At 53.0% G+C, this 6,208-nt stretch overlaps 1 protein-coding gene across 2 annotated transcripts in view; it reads right to left on the bottom strand.

The window, feature by feature from the left end:
* Positions 1–2,398, bottom strand: part of LOC109389152 (thyrotropin-releasing hormone receptor-like) — a 9,854-nt gene extending 7,456 nt beyond the window's left edge. Inside the window, exon 1 of one of the 2 annotated variants that reach the window (XM_019654471.1) lies at positions 2,282–2,398. The gene's annotated coding sequence lies outside the window, so the exon portion shown is untranslated. Of the gene's footprint in view, positions 1–1,896; positions 2,050–2,281 lie in introns of those variants that run through there. The other variant, XM_019654472.1, reaches the window with a different exon arrangement.
* Between the last annotated feature and the right edge of the window lie 3,810 nt (positions 2,399–6,208).

Raw genomic sequence — 6,208 nt, 5'->3', positions numbered from 1 at the left:
CAGAAGCCGGCAACTGATCTGCCTCGCCCGGGAAGAGTGCAATGATGGTGCCAACTTGGGCCAGTGAAGCAACATCCTCCACAACTAGACCGAAGAACACAATGACAGCAACTTGTCTGTTCCCCTTCCCCAATTCCCCAGCACTGTTCCCATCCCCCCAATTCACCAATAAAAATCTTTAAAAAAAAAAATATATATATATATATATTAAGGCTTTGGTCTCCCTGACCCTCAGTTTCCCCAACTGTCAATGGGGATAATAACAGTAGCTAGTAACAGGCTGCCCAACATCTCCTGTGCTGTAGGGAGTGAGTAAGATCGATGCACCCAGGGCTAGTAGGTGCCCAGGCTCAGTTTCCTGGGAACTGAGCCAGAAGCTGATGACTGGCCCAGGAGCCGCCCCCCCACCCCCGGCCTTGGCCACTGCAGACCCTTGCTCCACCTCAGTCTGGAAACTGATCCACAGTCAGACCCCCTTCCACCTGTCATTGTTCAGAGGTGCCACCCCCCTTCTTGTACTCCTGGGAATGACAGCAAAAGGGGTTTTATTATAAGCTGATAGAGCCACAGAGTCATCTGCTCAGTGGGTTAAGTCAAAGCTGGGACTTGGGCAAACAGGTGAGGGCACAGGACACACACACACACATACACACACACACAGCATACCACACACCACATATTCATACCACACATACATAAAACACACAGCACAGCACACAATATATAACACACTTATATACATACAAAACATACCACACACAACACATACACATCACACACCACTCACACCACACACACACACACACCTCTACCTTTTAACCCTGTTAGTGTCATTGATCTGAAGGGCCACATGTCAGTTCCCCTCAGAGCCCCAACTTGGCGCTGGAAGCCAGGAGTGTGCAGAGCTGGCCCACGACAGCCCTACCCTGCCTCCCCACCAGCCAGGCCGACCCCCATGATGACCTAGAGCAGGCAGCAGATGCTCCTCTGTGCAGATGAGGCTGAGGCTGATGACCAGCTGGAGCCAGTTGCCAGGCCAGGTGCTCCACCCACTCCTGCCCAGCCCTAGTGACCAACAGCCCCTACAGTCCCTACAGCCCCACTGCAGCCCTGACAGGGCAGGGACCAGAGCACAGAATTGAGCAGGGCTGGGAGAGAAGTGATGGTCCATAGCATGCTGCCCACACACCTGCGCACACACATGCAACATAAACACAACACATACACATAACACACCTATGCACACACAATGCATGCATGCAACATACCCACAACACATGCCTATGCATATATGCTGCACACAACACACGTGCAACATGCATGCGCATAACATACCTGTGTACACATGCACACAATATACCTGCAACACATACCTGTATACATTGACATAATCTACACACACAACACAAACAACACACACTGCATACACATTCAAGCATGCACATATACACACAAATGCAACAGTCACATCATATTCACACACATGCATACAGACACATGCTGCACACACATCCCATAACTCTTCCCCATGTACACCAATACAGTCACAGACACTTGAGCACACATACACACAAAAACACTCATGAACCAAAACTCCCCTCCTCAGCTTATCCAACACGCATGACAACACACACATACACAACAGACCTCAACACACACATGTGCAGCACACACTTCTTCACAGACACACACTTGCAGCCACTGACACACACACCCTGTATCCAAAATCCAGGGACCCAAACGCACACATGCATATTAAATACATGACATACGCTCTCTCACACCCCACAACACAGGTATATGTACTGTAAATATGGACACACACCCACGCACCGTTCACTATCTCATGCCCACGAGCACAAGTTCACAGAACACATATAACACCCTGATACTCACAGATGCCTACATACACCCCAGGCCCATCGCTATCCTGAAAATGAGCCTCCCTTTTTGTTTAGCTGAGGAGATGATCACCCCAGGATCCCAGTGCAGCAATCCCACTTCCCAAAGGTCTCACTTCCCTTCCAGCTGCAGAGGCTGGCAGCCCTAGGACTGAATCCAGAGTTCTCACAGCAGCCCTTCCAGATGTGCAAGTCCGTCCCCCCTCCACCCCCCCCCCCCCCCCCGCAGTTCAGTCTCAGTGGGCTCCACCTCCATCCCTCTGCCTCCTGCCTGCACACTTGTCCATCTCCACAGAACATTCCATCAGATGGGCAGCCAGGGCCACTGTCTCCCACCCAGCCCAGCCCCCAGTAGAAACTTGCAAGCACTAAGAACTTACCCCGCAAAGAGCCTCGGTGCCTTCTTCTTCCTTCTTCCAGGAGAGACAGAGAGGGAAACCGATCCTGTACCTCAGTCAGTCCGTGGATGGAGGCTTCTCATCCCGCAGGCTGCAATGCCGCGCGCACACGTAAGCACAGACACACAGCCCCCCCGCAACTTCTCCCCCTCCCTTATGCCCCTCACCCTCCCCCTGCATGGCTTAACACTCCAACCCCGCGTCAGCTGATGCAGCCTACCCAGCAGGGAGATCTGTGAGAGGAAAGCCCAAGACCCACTGCCTCCCCTCTCAGGCCCTGGAAAGGGGCTCCCCAGGAGTTCATCGGGCTGGGAAAGAACCCCCACCCCCGTTTCACTAGCCAGCTGAGCCTTTAACAGCAGTAACCAGAGGAGGAGGTGGGGGTGCAGGAACCAGTCCCCTTCTCTGTGAGAGACCAGGCTGGGATTAACTAGGAATGCCCAGCTGTCCGGAATCTGATTGTGACTCTGGTGTGGTGGCCGCCCCCCTGGGGGCCTTTCACAGTGATCTGGAAATGAAAGGAGGGTGCACTTGCTGAACACCTCCTGGAGCACGTGCCAGTGGGGAAACTGAGGCTCAGAAAAGGGAGTGGCTGGCTCAGGTGAAGGAGTGGAACTGGGGCCCCAGCTATAGGGGTTTGGGGAGCAGGGGTGCCCCAGGCCCTTCCTGCTGAGACTGGGGCTTGCTGCTGTGCACTCCATGAGGGGCATGGTTTGCACTTCTCTTGGGAAGAGACCCCCAAAGGGGCCCCTCTGCTGGCTCAGAAAGCAGGAATCGCAGACTGTTCCCTCCTAGTGGCCAGAGGCCTGGCTCTTCAGGGGCATTTAGAATGCAGATTCCAGCCTTCAGGCCAGGGCTTCTCGGGCTGCAGGTCAGGCGCACCCCTCAAAACCCAGAAGAACCCAGCTAGCATGCAGATTCCTGGGCCTCCAAACTGAGTACCCAGGAGCAGTACCCTGGAATATGTGTTTTTTAATAGCCCCCTCCCCCAGAAAGTCCAACAACCGCTAGTGTCTTCCTCTTTCTTTACATTTGCATCATGGAATGTAATATACATAGAGAAGGTGCACAAAAGATAAATTAATGTTTGAATGAATAAAGGGAGCACATGGGTAACCATCACTCCTTCCCTCCCAGCCCCTAGGAGGTGGCCACTTCCCCAGCTCGCATCTGCAAAATCCTTCCTTTATCCTGCCTATGTGTGAACTTTCTATAACCACAACCACATGTAGTAGTTAGCTTATTCCACTCTCATCATGCTGAGAGATTCATCCCCGTTGTGTGTGACTTTAGCTCCTGCATTTCCACTGCTGTGTAATATTCCACCGAAAGACTAAGCGGCAAATGTTCATGCGTGATGGACTGCTGATGGACTTTTGGGTTGTTTCCAGCTTGAGTGAATCCCAAATGACACTGCTATGAACATCCTGTGCAGGAGTCCTGGCTCAGTAGTATTTTCATTAGTTTGGTCCCAAAAATGTGATTTCCAGGATCTGGCTGAACATGGGACCACAGAGATGAGTGGAGAGGGGAGAGGGCTCATGGGGAGAAAAAAAGGTGGCAGAGGAGATGATATATGTGCCAGGCTGTGGCTCTTAATGCCCCCAAACACAGCACCTAGATCCCCACTGGGGCTACCAGGAATTCTAGAAAGGCTGCAACTCCACAAGCTATAGTCACATGCAAGGCTCTGTTGTGCCCCGTGGATGGTGGCTTTCTCCATCTCTCACCATCCACTGCTGCCACCCCCAGCCCACCGCCCACACCTCTGCTGCCCTCTCCTCCAGGAGGTCCTCTGGTGAATTCAGCCCCATGGACAGCTCCTAGGCTGCTGTCCTCCATCCCTGGTGCTGAAACCGCCCTGCTACCTTCCATGCAGCATTCCAGAAGAAGCCGCAGACTCGGGTGACCTTTCGAGAGAACAGAGTCCAATTGTATGGAATGGGGCTACAAGGCCATTCACACCAAGGCCCTCATCACATGGAAGTGAAAATCAGAGGTCCAGAGAAGGAAAGCAGTTTGCCCAGAGTCACACAGCTAACAGCAATAATAAATGCCAACTGACATTCAGTGAGCCCTTTTACATCCCCAGCACCTTGTTGTCTATGTGGTGACTACCTCAGTCAATCCACACAGCAGGCTAAAGAGTAGGAACCTTAATATTTTGTCCCCTTGATAGAGGAGGAAGCTCATCAAATGCAGCAAAGCTGGGACTGGAACTGCATCTTCAGCCTCATGCTGGGAACCTTTCCTCTACCACATTCCCCTCTCCCTTGATCTTGGGGGGGAAGTGGGTCCTCTTCCCCTTAGGACAGGAGCGAGATAGCCCGCACAGCAATAGCATCACTGCCCAGCTCCTATGCGTAGAGTGTTTTCACTCTGCCTTGAGTTCTCACACCCACTAACTCACCTGTGGACAGATCACAGTTCACACATTTTCTCATGTCCCCACCCTCTGCGGGCTCCTCCTGGAGCCAGGAGTCCCCCACCCCTCAGCCACCAACAGCAGCAAAGAAACCCTCAGTGGCCCCACCCATAACTGTAAAGTACAGTTATGTAGCTTTTGTTCATAATAAGATGACTTGCTGACAACTTAAGTGTCCACAGAGTGGTAAGAACTTGATGCTGTGTCCCCACAGCAAAGGATCTGGCTGTTAAAACTGGTGTAGAGAAGTACAGTCGTCCCCCATTGTCCACAGTTTTGCTGTTCACAGTTTCCGTTACCCGTGGTCCAAAAACATTCAACGGAAAATTCCAAAAATAAACAATTCGTTAAGTTGTGCACTGTTCTGAGTAGCGTGATGAAATCGCAGGGAGTGCTGCCCAGGAAGTGAATCATCCCTTTGTCCAGTGTCTCCACACTCTATATACTCCCTGCTCATTGGTCACTTAGTAGCCGTTTTGGTTATCAGATCGAATGTCATGGTATCGCAGTGCTTATGTTCAAGTCACCGTTATTATACTTAATAATGGTCCCAGAGCACAAGAGTAGTGATGCTGGCAATTCAGATATGCCAAAGAAAAGCCATAAAGTGTCACTGTGGGAAGAAATCCCAGGTCCTTGGTAAAGGCCACGGGTGGGGATTGAACTGATATCCAACCATTCACTTGCCCAAACCAGCCTGCAGGGGTCCTGCAGTGTGCTAGGGGTGGGCGGTGAGTCTTCTGGGGCAGCAGAAACAGCAAAAACTCTGAGCCTCAGGCACAGAGGTCCTAGGAATCCTTCACCCAATGCCGGAGGTGGGGGGGGTGTGGGGTGGTAGGGGCTGAGAACCTTGTCAGAGATGCGAGGGCAGGGAGTCACCACTGGGCCAGGTTTGAGGGTCACCCCTGGATGTCTTGAGGGAGAGAATGAGGCCACGTGGGGTCGGCTTTGGGTGCCCATCCGAGGTGGGGAAGGAGCCTGGAGGGGACAAAGTCCACAGTGTCAGGTTCCCCGATGGCAGAGGCCCGCACCTACTCGCCCTCACACTGTGTCTGGGCAGGGGCTGTGATGCGAGTGAGGAATCCCACACAGAACGAGGCGGAGGCCTTCCTGCATCCACCATGTAGCTCTGAGCAAGTGGAAGGGGATGGACAGGTTTTGAACGTCCAGGAGCCTGATCCCGCCCGCGCGTCCCAGGCGTTCTTCCGTGTTGTGACCTGAGAATGAGAAGGGCTGACAGCCCTGGAAGCTAGGGCAGCATGATCCCCCGGGAAGCAACAGCTGCTCTCGCCCTCTCACCCATCCTCAGGATCCCGCTCCCAGGCCCACCCAGCGCCCCCGCCTGCCGAGAACTCCTGGGTTGGCGCGCCCTCTGGCTGCAGCTTGAGAAAACAGCAAAGGCTGACCCAGGATTTGGGCCAATTTGGAGAAGTAAGAGAGAGCCCTATGGTGCCCTCCTCCCTGTCGTTTTGCCCATTAGATTC

This window comes from Hipposideros armiger, unplaced genomic scaffold (assembly GCF_001890085.2).
Source record: "Hipposideros armiger isolate ML-2016 unplaced genomic scaffold, ASM189008v1 scaffold_224, whole genome shotgun sequence".
Classification (NCBI taxonomy): Eukaryota; Metazoa; Chordata; class Mammalia; order Chiroptera; family Hipposideridae; genus Hipposideros; species Hipposideros armiger.
This window is presented reverse-complemented; position numbering and strand designations above follow the sequence as displayed.